General features: G+C 40.3%; 1 protein-coding gene across 1 annotated transcript in view; it reads left to right on the top strand.

Moving 5' to 3' along the window:
• adgrv1 (adhesion G protein-coupled receptor V1) overlaps positions 1 to 17,062 on the top strand; it is a 260,965-nt gene that overhangs the window by 168,391 nt on the left and 75,512 nt on the right.

Raw genomic sequence — 17,062 nt, 5'->3', positions numbered from 1 at the left:
TATACCCGCCTTGCTGGCCCCACAATCAGCGGGTGGGCCTTCCACCACTCTGCACCCACCCTCTGGAACTCCATCCCGCAGTCCCTCCATCTCGCCCCCTCCCTCGCCACCTTCAAGAAACATCTCAACACCCTCCTCTTCAACCGTGCCTAAACCTCAAATTAATACCCCTTTGCTACCGACATGCAAACTATTTAATTTAAGAGACATAACTCAGCATGTGGGTGTCGATAGGAACACAGACTGTTGTCAGATGCTGAAATGTGCGCTAGATTTAAACAAAACAAATGGGAGGAGGAAACACTTTAGCTTTAGGAGGACTAATGCTTCAACTAGTAGAGCATGGATAAGAGCTGAGGAAACATCCACTGAGAGGGGGTCAAATGTGAACTCATGACCTGGCACAGGCTTAGTCTTATCTTCATGTGCTTCGCGAAAAACAAATGTTATGAAAACTTGATGAGTGTGCATTGATGCTTCCAGCTTCAACAATCTATTCTAAATAACCCTAAAATGGCTCCTTTCTTCATAAAAAAGCTATTTCTGGTGGTATTTTGGCATTACACAAAAGGTAAACTGAAGCTCAATCAAAGGCAATTTTAAAAAAGCTTTTGTTACCCACCTAGTTATAGTTGTAGAAAATTTTGAAGGAAAATCAGAGCTAGTTTTTACAGAACTTACAATAACAATTACAAAAAACAAGTTCTCTGTGCACTAGCACCAGGAAGCATCGCTATTTATTTACTGTGAATAAAAGAAGCCACTTTCAACACTAGACTTTAAGGCTGGAATCTTCATGATTCCAACTGTTATGTTATTTGGATGGTGAATTATCTGATTTACTATCCAAGCAATCATAGTTTTTAGGTGCATATGTCACCCTGGCTCAGTTGGTAGCACTCTTGCCTCCCGAGTCAGAAAGTTGTGGGTTGAAACAAATATCTGGAGTTTGAACTCATATCAGTTAGGCTAACATTCGAATGCAGTGATGCAGTGCTGCATTGTTGAACTTCTAAACTGAGATCCTGGGGTTGCTTGTTTGGGTGGACGTTAAAGATATCATGACACTTTTGGAACAGAGAAGGAAGTGTCTCCTGGTGTCTTAGCAAACAATCTCCCAGCTAAAATTGGTATTCACTTTGTGGTTGATACATTGCTGTGTACAAATTAGCTGCCGCAGTTGCCTACAAAATACACATTTACAACCCTTTACAGTAAATCATGTGAAGCAGGACATCCTCCTGATGTGTAAGGCACTGTATCAAATAAAAGGATTGTGATTACATTCTGTACATTTACTGCTAATAGTATCTTAAGCCATCAAATTAATTCACATCTTCAACAATTATTTTTTCAACTATATTTAGTTCTACATGTACAGTATTGTACAAAATAGCCTCGCTGTCACAATAATGATAAGGCGGAAAACTTATATTATCCAGAGTTGAGGAGTTCAGGGGGTGATCTGATTGAACTATTAAAATAATGAAGGGAATTTGACAAAGGATCCAAAACAAGGTGAAATAGTCCTACAATTAGAGCTAAGCCAAATGAAATAAGAAACTTCTTCACACCTTAGAGAGGTGTAAGAATGTGGAATTCACTACCCCAGAAGGCTGTAGATATTATGATACTTGAAAAGGAGATACATAGCCATTTCGGAAAAAATGGTATAATGACATGTGGAACAAAGGGAGTGAATGGGATTAACAGATCTGCCTTGATCTAATAAAATGATAGGGACATGTTTGTGTGCCCGTTGGCCTATTGTTTGCTCTTATTTTTTAATAGTGACACCAATTTGCATTTATGTAGAACCTTTCACTGGTAACATCTTAAAGCGCTTCACAGAGATAGTGCTGGACACCAAACAAGGAGGTGACTACAGTTATGATTAAAAAGGTGGGTTTTCAAGAGACTTTTAAAGACAGTTAGAGATGGGGTGAGGTAGAAGCACATAGCAAGGTTGTTCCAAGGGGTAGGGTTAGAGTGGCTGTAGGTAAGGGGTTACAACAGGGACAAATTTGCTAAGCGGTGGGGGTGGACAAGAGGGTGAGGCTGGAGACAGTCACAGAGGTAGGATGGTCATTGACATGTAGGGATTAGTTGGTGAATGTGAGGATCTTTAAATTGATCTGCTGGGACACACGTAGCCAGTGGAGCTTGGCAAGGAGGATGGTGATGAGCAAGCAAATTTTAGTTTGTATAAGGATGCAAGTGGACAAATTGTGGATGAGCTGGACTTCTGGATTGTAGTACTGATTAGATTGGTGATTATAGCAAACACAGTGTGGACAGACACCCAGCTGACCAACATTTTTTTAACAGGTTAAAATAACTTCAGGCTAATCGAAAATAACCTAGCACTATTTTAGGGCATTATGACTGCATTTATTTAGTTAATATATGAGCAAGTGTTTGTTTTCTCTCTACTTCCATTTCAAACAGTTCAAAATTAAATGTGTTTGTGTAGACGTTTTAACTTCAGTCTACAATCCTAAGTGGGATGAAATTTTGTTCTTTTGGGTTCACAGTTCTTGTGAAAAGCAATGTTGTTGACTTGAAACCAACTCCAATGCCATGCAAGCAGTAGCAGTGTAACAGATCAGAATTAAGTGGGCTGTCCCTTGTGACTTTTGCTTTATGTCCTATGGTTCAAAACCCTGTTATGGTCACATTAGTAAAGCATATGCTGAAAAGAAAAATAAATGTCTGTCGGGCACCTGGCCATATAAGTTGATTCAAAAATGCTCAAGGAAATGAATGAGGAAATTGACAAGGCTCTGATTAAGATATTTTAGAAGCTTGATCTTGAATAAGGCTGTAGCTGAGGTCCAAAGGATAGAAAATGCTATCCCAATATTCATGGATAGAATGAGACATGAATTTGGGCCTCAAGACTAGTCAATTTAATACATGTACGCTTGAGAGCATTTTATGAGATGGTAACAAAGTTCACCAGAAGAGTTCACAAGCTATAGCCAGTGATAATAAAGAGCAGTCAGTGATTCTGGAAGCAATAGGTCATGCTTCACAAATCTATTGGAATTTTTTGAGGAAGAAGCTAAATTAGTTGAAAAGGATTATCCCAGTGAATATAATTTACATGTGCTTTAAAGTGCTGTTTGTAATAAATTTCTGTATATATGATATTTAAAGAAAGTTGCAATTCATGGACTTAATAAAATGAAAAATAAGTAGCATTTAGTGGGTTCCAGATATGCAAAATGAATAGGTTTTAATGTGGATCCATGTAAAGAAATGCAAACAGCCACAGGAAACATGATATATAGATTAAGAATGAAGGGTTCATTCGCAAATATGGAAAATTAAGATTTGGGTATGATCCATTCACCTCCACATCTATCTGAGGTCAATTATATTAATGGCATCTGATTATAAGTCTGACTATTTGAATCCTCTAATAAGAACATATTATTTGATCCCTCTATACGTTGTGGTGAAGACCCATTTATATGTTCTATTTGGGCTATCAGCCATTCAGAAGGATAAGAAAAAAGTAAAAAAGGTAATGAGCACCAATATGTGGTGATTTCCAAAGGCGTGTTTTAATAAGGAATGCTGAATGTATGTAATACCAACAGGCAGGAACTCTCTCCCATTCAATCCACTTTTGGACCACAGTTCTCTTGAGTCTGTATGACATATTTTGCCAGGAGTCAGCGAATTGGGTTCCTTATTAAGGAATCTTGTTTAAAATCGACACATAACAATGTTGGGTTTTAGAGCTCTAATGATCAAGTTGCAACGTGGCTGCTGGTATTAGGCCAGTATTATTTTGAGAGAACTGTGACAGCAAAACATTTAGTTACACTTCACTGCTTCCATTACTCTCACATTGAGGAAAAGCTGAGCTCTTCACGAACACATGTTAATGGATGCAAAAAAATCAGTGAATTGCTTTCACATTAGAGGAGATCCAACTGTTATTGGTTTGTTATTTTCTGGTCTTAGAATTATATTAAACATAGTGTACGGTTGAGCTCCAGTTGCAATGATTGTAGTTATTCTGCAGCTACGTGTGAAGCTGGGACAAACTACTTGAGCTGATCTCATATCCAAGACCAACGCTGAACTGATGTTAGTTCAGCTGCAGTTATTCTGGGATTCCTGAGTGGCCCTGAAGCAAAGTCCATTTTACAGGAGAGTGAAACGTGCAGTATAACAGCACTATGAATTCCAAAGCTGATCTGGTGGAAGTGAACAGATTTTCTTTCATTCATGACAAGATGAAAAGACCACATGGCCCAGGTTTCAAAACACTGGGGCATGATTAATGTGTATATCAGTAGATTATTTCATTTAGGCTGTAATTACAGAAAGCTTTAAGCAATACTGAATATTACTGAATGTCTTTTTAAGAACAAGATGTGATAGTCAAAGGATGGACAAATAAACAATTGTTTGGCAGAAGTTGTTGATTAATTTATTAACTGATATCATCCAACAGTCAGTCTTCTGTGAAATGAAAACACTGCGATGCAGACCAAGTGGCTTTCTCCGGTTCTTAAAATTGCTATATTCCCAAGAGATTGTCCCAGAGTTTGGCTACCCTTGATAGTTGGAGAAAGTCTCTGAACTTTATCTTTATCTCAAAGCAATTCACATCCAATCCAGTTTATACTGGGCAATAACAAAATTAACTTGCAATTATATAGTGCCTTTCATGTAGGATAGCAACTCGGAGGAGTGCACAGTGGTGGGGTTGGATACCAAGCAACAGAGACAGGGAAGGGGAGGTGTGTTTAAATCCTTATAGAGCAAAGCTGGGTGGGTAATCCTTCTTGGTTTTAAGCGCACATGTAATGAAATGCACTTCCAGTGTCCAGTTATATGCATATCTGCCTCCAAGGATTTACCTGCTATGTATCTTCGAGCTAGAAGAGTTAACCACTCTGTGGAACGTCGTCATCATTAGAGAAAACATCACTTCAGATATCAACAACTCTTAGTAAAGAAAATAGACTGTGTACAGGCACAGATGCCCTGAGGAACGCCTATTTATTGTGGCCCAATCTTCTGAGGAAGTTGTATATTCAGTTGAACAGTTCATGGCACACAAAAAAAAACCTCAGTATCCAGGATGTTACATCCTGTCAGAGTTTGCTGAGGTTTTAAGAGCTCCTCTTAAAATGGATGCAAATAGCAAATGGATGCACAGGGAAGAGTTTTTTCTGTAAACAACAGAAACCAAACGCCAATATTGTGGTTTGAGTTTTACTGTTGTTTAGGAGAGAAAGTTAAAACAAAATGCAGATCTATTCACTTTTAAGCCTCGAGAGAAGTCAAAGGTAAAAATTACAACTTGACTGAGAGAATGCTCACAATCCAAGGACAGAGAAGAATTGTACAAATAATATTTTAACTGTGTATTTGGGAGGTCATTGGGGACAAATCGGTTTCATTTGCGTCTGTTGTCAAATAATATCTTTATAGTAACGGGCATTGTAGACTTTGGCTCCTATTCCTCTGACTACAATTTTATCCTTTTGTTACTGAATAATTTGGGAAATCTTGATGGGAATTAAAAAATCTGATGAGCACAGGTATTTGGTTTCAGTGATCCTTATGCTCTTTTAACAACAATAACAAAGAATGGTTAACACGTTGCAGGAGTTGCATTTCTAAATAACGACAACAACATCATTACATTTGTATAGCAGTTTTCACATCAGCAGGACGTCCCAAGGCACTGGACAGACAGAGTTACGGACCTGAGCTGGGGTTTGGGGTGGAGAAGGGTGGAGGGCAGGGAGGGAAGCAGGGAGATGGAAAGCATGGTCGAAGAGGAGGGTCTTGAGATGGGTCTTGAAGGTGGCGAGGGACGGGGCGAGACGGAGGGACTGCGGGATAGAGTTCCAGAGGGTGGGGGCAGAGTGGCGGAAAGCCCGCCCGCCAATACAACAACAAAAACTTGCAGTACTAGAGGGCACCAGTTTAAAATTAAAAGTCTGAATACAAACAGGTTAGAAGATCCCATCCCCCTCAGAGAGTAGAGAATGTAAGGAACAAATTCCCAATTAAAGCAGTTGATTCTGCACTGCTCAAAAATAGCTATATGTATGGGAATGGTAGTGGAGGAAACAGCGTATGTTTAGACTGAGATGAAAAAGTACTCGCATTGTGCACAATTGTTTCTGTGTTGCCTGGGGTTGAGAGGAGGGTGGGGGGCGTGGAAGAGGGAGAGGCCGAACTCATAGACCTTGTTTTTGGAGAGACCACATCTGAATAGAAGACAACCCTGTTATAACTAGAACCCTCCTAAAACGCAGGGTTTTTTTATAGTGGAATTGGGGTGTAAAGACCAAAATATACTTTAAAAAATCTAATGCCAACTGATTCACAGCCAAACCCTGTCCAGCACTTAACCCACAAAACATTGTCTGACTTTTAGGTTACCAGGTTACAAGTGAAGAATTGTACAGTGCCAGCTTTTAAACCATTGCAATATTGAAAAAACTATATCATTCTGATGGCTGCATCAATCTTAAGAACAGCCAGCCTCTCCAAATTTTCATTCTGCAGATTGTTGTTACATTTCCAATCTTAAGACTTTAAATATTACATTTAAACAGTAGAAACAAATTAAACATAATAAATACAACATCCTGCTTAATAAACACATGCTAATATTTCACAAACTCAAACAATCTACTCAGGCTGACAGAAATGATCCACGAGTGTTCTCTACATCTCCTGCATGGCGCATGTGCAACACACTGGAAGTAGAGACTGCACTGCTCCCTTAAATCACAATCCCACGTGCTCGAGCACCGATAGCACAAAACAAGCCCTATAATTCACTGCCAGATGTGGCTCGAGTACCTTCAAACCTACTGCCTCTCCCGCGTACAAGCCCAAACCGCATTCTACTCCCAGGCAATCCTGGAGGCCAAAAATAATGCACTCCCTCAAGCACCCTCAATCCTGACTTCAGATGCCAAGTGCAAAGAGATCATGGACTTTTTCATATCCAAAATTGACAACATCCACTTGGTTTCATACTTTTGCTCTCCCCTGTGACCTAGCCTTCTCCGCATGTCTTCTACATCCTCACATTTTCCACTTCTGTTCCCACCACTGCCCCGAGTCTACACTCTTTTTCCTCCATTTCACCACCTATCTCTCTCCTCTGACACTGTCCCTCTCTGCCTATAAACTACTGTCATCACTCCCCTTCTCAAAAAAATACACCCTTGATCCTTCAAATTTGTGAACTACCGGACCATCTCAAACCACTCCTTCATCTCTAAAGTCCTGGAACATTGCTCATGTCTCCCCTCTACTCCCTACTCGAGCCCCTCCACTCCGCTTTCCACCCTGCCCACAGCATCGAAACAGTGCTTGTCAAAGTTACAAATAATGTCTTTTTTCTCTCCGTGTTCAGGGCTCCCTCTGCCTCCTTGTCCTCCTGGACTTTTCCGCCAGCCTTCGACACAGTTTGTCATGCCACCCTCCTTGACCACTGCTCTTCCTTCATCATCATCAGTGGGACCACATTCTCCTGGTTTGAGTAATACTTGACCCACTGCGATCACTTTGTCTCCACTAATGCTTTCTGCTCCTGCCTGCCCAAGCTCTATCCTTTGCCTGCTCCTTTTTCTTATTTACATACTCCCTCTCAGTGATGTTATGCACCGGCGTGGGATCAACTTCCACATGTGTGCGTACGACACCCAAATTTAGCTCTAGCTGCGATGCCAGGTCCACTGATGTTTTACCCGCTCGCTTGTCAGACATCAAGGCCCGGATGAGTGCCAACTTTCTGCAGCTGAATTTTGACATGTGTGCTACGTTGTTGAAGGTGCTGTCTTTTGGATCAGATGTTAAAATGAGGTCCCGTCTACCTGTTCAAAATCGAGGACAGCTACGGATCGAACCCCACGCATAGGTTGAGTCTTCCTTGGCTCCCATCAACGTCTTTTCATCTGTGACTACGATCTCCTTAACCTCCCTGGCCTATCCCGCAGATTCACTAAACCTGGGCACAACCTAAGTGTGGTGTTTGATCCATAGCTGTCCTTCTCGATTTTGAACAAGTAGACAGGACCTCAGTTTAACATCTCATCCTAGGGATATCACCTCCAACAACGCAGCACACTTCCAGAACGGCATTGGATTGTCAGCCTTTACTGTTGAATGCCAAGTCCCCATGTGGGGCTTGAACTCAGAACCTTCTGACTCTGAGTCGAGTGTGCTACCGACTGAGCCAGGCTAACACTAAGATGGATTAAAGCAAGTGAGTGTGGCATCCACTATTAAAAAGCCAAAGGGAGAAAAAGACTCATCAAACGAGAGAGCGAAAGAGACAGATAGGGTGATGCACACAATAACTGAGTAACACACACACATTGAACAAGCCCACAGGGACTTGAGATAAGAATAGAGATAATAGGGTAGAGACAGAAAGGGAAGGAGAGGAAACTATAGAGACAAATTCACATAGTATAGTTGCGCTCGTTACCATCAATTGGTTCCTACAGAACTTTATACCTAGGTATCCCTTTTTCCTACTACCATCCTAGGATTTGGCACTCTCGCAGCTTTCAATAAATGATCATTTAAGTTAAATCTGGAGTAAGTGTAATTCCTTTCTTTAGAAAAAAGTAATTTCAGATTATCAAAATATTATGAAAAAATATTCAATAGAAGTGGTAAGCCTCTTCCATTCTTGAAAGTTTTTTTAGAAAAAAATCTTCAGGCTGCCTGGATGCCCAGTGGGAGGCAGTATCTACACAGAGTTTCTCCAACTTAATACAAGTGAGATGCAGTCATCCATTAACTCTTCGAGTGCTAAAATATTTCTATAGTTTTCCATATGTATATCTCTTTATTTTCAAGTAATAGGTAAAAAATGGTATTCTGTAAATGTATACTGATGTGTATTATTTAGTAGAATCAACACAATTTATATTAATCTTGGATAATAATAATACTTGTATTTGATATAGTGACTCACTTTAGGAAGTCGTCTCCTAGTGCATCACAGGATATTCTGTAAAGTGTAGTGGCTGTGTATTTTGTGGGCAAATGCGGCAGCCAATGGAGTCAATGACTAATTTTATCTGGTGATTGTAAACCAGGACGCCAGAAGAAACTGCCTTCTCTTTTTGAGTAGTGCAATGGATATTTCATGTCCACCTGAACAGGCAGATGGGATCTCATTTTTAACATCATATCCAAACAAGAACAACAAATGACACTTGTATAGCGCACTTCACGTTGGAAATTATCAAATGGCGGGGCAATCTCGAGGGGCCGAATGGCCTACTCCTGCTCCTAATTCTTATGTTCTTATGCTTAAAACTGCTTATTGAATGGTGAATTGATTGTTCACTTGCCTGTTTGTGTGATATTGCTGTGCATCACTTGGCTGTGTCACCTACCTACGCAGTCACTACATTTGACAGTAATTAGCACTTTGAGAAGGTTTGAAGTTATAGGCACCATATCAAAAGCAAGGATTAAAAATTATTACATTTACTCACCCCAAACAAAAGCAAATCTTTCAGAGCTGCCTGTTTGTCATGGAGTTTTAGGGATTGTTTTTTTTAAGAGGTACCATTTTTATGCCAAACATCTGTGGAGCATTTTAGTCATAACATGTCTCACAAACAATGTAAAAATGATTTTGCAATGGATTGACACATTTGATGCAAATTGTATCCTCGCATCTGAGTGTGTGGCAAACAAACAAAAACACTGCCAAATACTTTTTATGAAGACTTCATGCTCTTTAAAGATTTGAAGTTATAGCTTTCATTGCCATTACTGTAATATTCATTCTGTGGTTCCCCCCACTCTATCAGTTGCTAGTGTATTACCATAAAAACTCATGCATTTTGTAGATTATAAAATAATGAACAAATTGAATATTTCAGAAATAGTTTAGTGCTTCTGTGGAGAGATATAAAAGCTGTTCTGCAGTAGCTTATGTTGCTCAGTGCTAACCGTGAACAAGAGCTAATACAGATAGGATTCCTGAATGAAAGGCTGTGCTCAAGCTAGAGCTATCCAGTTCAGACCGGTACCAGCAACGAGGGGAGGGGGGTGGGGGGGGGGTCGAGATATAGATAAACATCACAAGCTTGCGCATTCTCCATCCCAAAATTCAGTGTTGTAAACAACAGCTAATAAGGATGTACTGTACTCAGTTCAATCAAATGGTTATATTTTTGTACGGGTCTCTCTTACAATGCTATATGCAGTGGTTATACATTTTATTCCAGGCAACATACTGCATTTAACAATCACAGGCACTAAAAGCACTTAGAAGATTAATAAAATGGAAACAAATTAAGATTTAAAAAAATCTTCCATTCAGCCTGAAAGTCTGCTCTGTTCATTTAGACTGTTTGGAAATTTGTGGCTCATTAGAGAATTATATCATCTGCAATCCATTTCTGTGGGGCTTGTTGCTAATTTTTAAAGTATGCTTGTAGTTATTTTTATCCCATATGATTAAACACCACTAAAAAGGGGATCGGTTAGATATTTTTCCATGGGGCAATATCCATTTAATACGTTGCCAAACAAAAGAATATATTCTTCATACTAACATACTGCATTGAGTAGTAAACTGTTGCTGAGGCTCTTGGGAGTTGTTATACTCCCTTTCTATGTTTGGATGCAGCAGTTTTATATATGTTTCCCATTTCAACAACAACTTAAATTTATATAGAGCCTTTTACGTTGGGATGATGTCAAGTGCTTTACAGAGCTAACTGAGAGCCTGGGTTGGTGGAGAGTGGGAGAGAGGAAAAGTAACTTGAAAGTATGGTTAAAATTATTGGTCTTAAGGTGAGGAGGAGGAAGAAGGTGTGTTGATCATGGAGGGAGTCCCAGAGAGCAAGGGCAGAATGGCTGAAAGCTTGCTCACTGATGGTGCGGTGGATTGAGAAGGGGAAACAAAACATGCCAATGTTAGCTGAACAGAGAGGATGGTTGGTCTGCACAGTTTCAGGATGTTCTTGAGGTATGGTATGGCAAGGCTACGAAGGAATTTGAATGTGAAGAGAAGGCTCCTCAATTTAATATACTGGGGGACGTGGGTCAGTGTTGTTAACTGAGGATGGAGATGTTGAGCTGGTGAAGGAGAGAACAAAGGCAACAGAGGGCGTGAAGGGAAGGTGGAGGTCAAACAAGACACCCAGGTTCTGCATTTGCTCCAGTAGTTGGAGCATCTTTACAGGTCAATACGGTCATGGTTTGAGGTGAGAAGGCACTGATGGGATCTAAGCAGGAGAACCTCGGTCTTCTTGATATTCAAGTGAAATAAGTTGAAGCTTATCTAGGACAGTGTCTGACAGGCAATCAATCAGCATGTCATTGATCCAAAGAATTCAGGCTGGGGGCTGAGAGATAGAGTTGGATGCTGTCTGCATACATGTGGAAATGGACTCCATGTCTATGGATGACATCACTAAGTGAGAGATTATAGATGGTGAAAAGGACAATGTGAAGATACTGATTTAAGTTATTGAGCATTTTGTTTTGCTAAATATAATCAGTAATTGTAATAGGATTAAAATTGTAGTATTGGCATTAGAACAAAAATATTGAATTCTAGCAGTTATCAGATATAAATCAACATCACACTGATCTGAGGAAACTTTCCACCAATACATTCTATTCAGGCACATGGGAGCAGTTTCTGTTAGGTGGTATCATTTGGACAATGTCTTTTAATCATCAGGATTGAATATTTACAAAGCCTTTGTGAATACTGTAAATTGACCCTAATGCTTTCTCTTGCACCAGAAGCTAGCAATAGTTTTCAGTGCATGGTGACATGTTAAGAGTAAAATGCATCTTTGATGTAACTGAAAGTCAAAGAAATGATTAGATAAAAGACCAACACCTTGGCTCAGTTGGTAGCACTGTCACCTCTGGATCTGAGGGAGGTGGGTGCAACCCTCATGTCAGAGGCTCATAGTTTACATTGGCCATTCAATGCAGTACTGGTGGAGAGCTGAATTGCCAGAGTTGCCGTCTTTTGGAATAGACATTAATTCATGTCCTGTTTTCAAATCAATTCCCATTTGCCTGTTTTGAGATTAATCCTTAATTGTTTGAAAAGAAAAGAGAGTTTCTCAGCAGGCTCCGGCCTGCTTCACATCCCCTGCCTCGCTCGCCCCACTATTGGCGGGCGGGCCTTCTGCCACTCTGCCCCCACCCTCTGGAACTCCATCCCGCAATCTCTCTGCCTCGCCCCTTCCCTTGCCACCTTCAAGACCCATCTCAAGACTCTCCTCTTCGACCGTGCTTGCGATCTCCCTGCTTCCCCCTACTGCCTTCCAACCTCCCCGACCCTGACCTCCAGCTCGGGTCCGCAACTCTTGTCTGTCCAGCGCCTTGGGACGTCCTCCCGACATGAAAGGCGCTTCACAAATGTAATTTTGTTGTTATTGTTTCATCCCATGTCCTGGAAAACATTCCTTCAAATGACCCCTGAGTTAGCCTTCAAAAGCAGTCACTTCACTAGACAGTAATTATTGGTTAAACACTTTTTGATGCAATAAGATAATATAAAAACACAAATTGTTCCATACCGCTCCCCACACATAAATACATATGTGTATGCATGAAGAATATATATTCTTCAATTTTTCACAGTTCATAAATGTTTTACTTTCTCTGTTAATATCTTGTCACTTAAAGGACTACTGTCATTTTCAGTTCATTTCCACCACCCATGTTAATTTTCTTGCACAACTCTGTAAGTGGAGTGAGTATCACACATCTTCAATATAGGGAAATAGCGTGGCACAATAAAAAGAAATAAACTAACAGATTGCACCAAGCCAGGTATCTAAAAGGGATTGGGACAAAAATAAATGATAAAAACAAAGCAATTTTAAATCAGAGTTGAACAGTTCTCTAGAGGTACATAGACTTCTCTTGATGTGGTCAGAGAGCAGATTTTGTATTTGAAGTCCGTTCTCAATTATTTATTTCCTTCCAATTGTTGTGGGTGCACAGAAATAGGAATGTTTATTAAGCTCAGAAGGAAAATAACAACAATAACAACACCACCAACTTGGATTTAAATAGCGCCCTCCACGCTGGACGGCGTCTCAGAGAGCTTCACACTAACGGATCCCGGGGCCGAGCCACGGAGAGGGGAAGGAAGGTAACCAAAGGCGCGGTCGAAAAGAAAGGTCTTCAGCCGAGACCTGAAAATAGGAAGAAAAGGGGCGAGACAAAGGGACTAAGGAAGGGAGTTCCAAATGTACTATTTGTGACAAAGATTTAGTGCTAAAATATAGATTGAGCTTTACAAACTATCAACAAGTAATTTACATTCATAGATGTCACAAATGTTAAGCATAGAAATATGAGAATGGTGTATCAAGTTATAGAGTAAATGATCACTAATTCGTATCATAGCCATTCTGTCCCCTCTCCCAAGTTCCTTCTAAGCAGGGAAGAATAAAATAGATCTCAATCCATGTGCACTTTGCTTATGATGATCACTTAAAATGACAATCTTTTCACTAAATCATTGTAATGTGATATCCATTAGAATGAATTTGGAAGAATCACTATTTTCAGCCTTCAGTGTAGAAACACTCACTAAACGCACACTAACTAATCCAAACAAGTGTAAACTATTCTTACTTGCATTTCTGCAGATCTGGGAGAATGAGTTCAAAAGAGTTGAAGGGTCTTCTTTACCCATACCTCTCTTGATCTTTTGGTTAAACTGTTGGGATGGAGTGGAAGACTTGAAGGGGTGTTTTACCATGATAAATTTACCAATCTTGGCAGCAAATCCATATTATTCTCCACATGTCTATATATGAAAGCACAACTAGTCACCTTCTCTCCCTGCGTTCAGAACCCTCCTAAAAACCTAACTATTTGATCTAGAGTTTTGTCAACTTCCTCAAACACATTCTTCTTCCAACCCTACTTGGTGATCCATATTGTCTTTGTAAAATACTTTGAAACTTTATCCTATGTGAAAGATGCTGTGTAAGTCTTCACGTCACTCCCTCCACACAGCCGATTCTGGCCTGCTTCATATTGTCACCCACTCTATCCCACAGTTGACAGGCGCTTTCTATCATCATTTGGAACTTTCTTCTGAAATCCCTCTGCCTTGTCCCCTCCCTCTCTGTTATCAAACCTCACCTGAAAACTTACCTCTTTGACAGCTCCCTCAGGCTCCTCCTCCCCCAAACCCACTCCCAGCTTTCTTCCCCAGGTGTTCATCTGTATAATATTTGGCATATATATATATATATATATATAATAAGCCAAATAGCTTGTAGAATCATGAGACTGGACATTGTCCTTGTGACCTCCAGAGTTTCTTGTCCAGAAGGACCCAATGGGGAGACATGACCAGATTGGAGCAATGTGTCCCAGTGCACACAGCCTCTCTGGCACTCATTCAGCATAGAAGGGTGGGTTTGTAAGGTACAACATTCTCAGGAACATTTTTAGTGATCATCTTACAGTGTGTTTTCAGTTATCACCTTACAATATGTCAGCCTTGTGCAGTGGTAGCACTCTTGTCTTGAGTCAGAAATTGTGGGTTCAATCACATAGTCTAAGCTGACACTCCAATACAGTGCCATGGTGTGTTGAATTGCCGGATGAATTCAGTCACTTCTTGGCTGTTTGTGGGACATTGCTATGTGCAACTGGCTGCCACATTTTGTCCACAAAATAGACAATCAATCCACTTTACAGTATATCCTATGAAGTGCTTTGAGAAGTGTCGACAAGTGATCAGGCACTAAATCAAATGCAACAACAACAGCAATAAAATTACATTTGTATATCACCTTTCACTTCAGGAGGACATCTCAAGGTGCTGGAAAGTCAGTGTTTCGGATCCGGGTTGGGATTGGGGAGGGTGAAGGGCAGGGCAAGGAGGGTGATTGAAAGCATGGTCGGAGAAGGGCCTTATGACAGGTCTTCAAGGAGACAAAGGAAGGGGTGAGGCGGAGGGACTGGGGATGGAGTTCCAGAGGGTGGGGGCAGAGAGGCTGAAGGCTCGTCCGCCAATGGTGGGGGGGGAGGCGGGGATCACGAAGCAGGCTGGAGCCCGCTGAGCAGAGGGAGTGGGCAGATTGGTAGGGGGTTAGGACTACTACTACATTCTGCCTCACGCAGAGGTTGTTGGAACTAGCCTCCAACCTAAAGGCAAGAACATTTCTTTAATATTACTTTGAAATGAACAATAGACATTTTATTCTTGCAGTTATGAAAGGGTTAAGTTTGATTGATTCAGGATATTGTCCCTCTTTAACTGTTGAGCTAGGTCAGGAATCATAGAATAAGGGTTTTAAGGAGGACAAATGTGATGATGGGACATACTGGAATTTTAGATTTACAGCTGAGAGACTTGAGTTCAATTTCCCAAATTCTCTCAGGCTGCAGTGAGGAATGGAAACAGAATTCTCAGACTTTGGAAAAACTGACTAGATTTTGGTTTATTTCCAAGACCTCTTTAAATGCCCATTGTGGCAACAGCTATTATGGTAACTGTACAGATGCCCACAAATTGATCAGACCTACCCTCATTACAGACAAGTGTTCAGAGGAAGTGGGTAAATGGGGAAAGGCAGCAAATTGGGAGCTTTTAAAAATGGGGGGGGAAAAGTGTTATATTTCAGATGGGGATTGGATGGGGTAAATAAAGTAACAGCATTGAGTCATTCAGGCTGTTACCACAGCAACAGCATCTCCCGCTACCCATAGTTGTTCAAAGCCCTTAGCATCAAAAGCAGTGCTAACTCTCTTTACGATATTGTGACTACATCAGCCACTGCCTGCAGTGCTTTGAATTTCCAGCCATAAGCATTATTAATTTCATGCAAAATACCTCCAGGGCAGCACTGACCTACATTTCAGAGTTCTTTGAGATCTCATACCCCATTTACGCAGTGAAAAGAAGTTCAGTTTCATCCCGATTCCAACTGATTCGAATTTACGCCCTCACCAGAAAGAAAAAGTGAGTGCTGAAAATCATCAATCAAAAAGCACTAATGTATTTAAGAGACAATGTGATGCATGCAAGAAGGAAAGGTGAATAGAGAGTTATGGGTGTGGGATGGAGAGAGGGGATTAAAATGAGTGGAGGTTCATGTGTCGGGTATAAACCTCGGAATGGACTATTTGGGCTAAATGGCTTCTTTTGATGCTGTACAGTTTATGTAATTCTATGTAAATCAGAAGTTGCTGGAAATGGAGACTGTCAGCATCTGACCTTTCATCAGAACTCAGATTTTATTGCAATCCTATAAGGGGCACACTTGAAATATTAAACTGTTTAAGCATTTTCTGTATTTGTTTTGCTTTGTCTCTATATATGCCAACACTTGTGACCGAATAGTCATTTATTAATACAATACAGAATCTGCTAACAAATATACAGACACTAATTTTTCAGATTCTGTTTGAGAAAGTTGCCTCTTCCCTCAAAAACAATCCTATCTCAGTAATGTGTCAGTGTAGAATTTCAAGTACTGTATATTCAATATGTGTATTTAACTTAAAATATAAATTATTTTTATGGTGGAGTTAAGTTCTCTAGATCTAGATGTTTGTACAATTCAAATTACCTGCACAAAACATTTCCAGCAATTTAACTCCACTTAAAGTAATTATGAACAAAGTCTGACTCACCTCTGCCCTTTTTCTCTAGCTGCCTCCCTTTTACTCACATGTTCATTCCTGCCGACTTTCTCATTGGGGTTTATTTATTGTGAACGAACTGGAACTTAAATAACCAGAAATTACAGAATGACGCCAACACTTAGATCGTGGCTTGAGGGGAGTTAAGAAGACAAGTGAGAACTGAGGGATGAAACTAACATGGTTAAATAGTTACAAAGTAAAAGTTAGTATTTCTTTGTATTGCTATTGTCTGGTTCCAGGATATTACCATTTCAGTGAAGCCACTTCTTTTCCATAGAATGTATAACTGGATTTTTTGCATGTGGTCTCACAGTTTGTATCAGCCACTGTAGATTTCCAGCATCTGCAGTATTTTGCGTTTTGTTGAACTCAAATGTAGAAGCAGGCA

This window comes from Callorhinchus milii, unplaced genomic scaffold, assembly GCF_018977255.1.
Source record: "Callorhinchus milii isolate IMCB2004 unplaced genomic scaffold, IMCB_Cmil_1.0 Scaffold1, whole genome shotgun sequence".
NCBI classification, from domain to species: domain Eukaryota; kingdom Metazoa; phylum Chordata; class Chondrichthyes; order Chimaeriformes; family Callorhinchidae; genus Callorhinchus; species Callorhinchus milii.
Note: the sequence above shows the minus strand (reverse complement) of the source record. Positions and strands in the feature narration are given on the sequence as shown.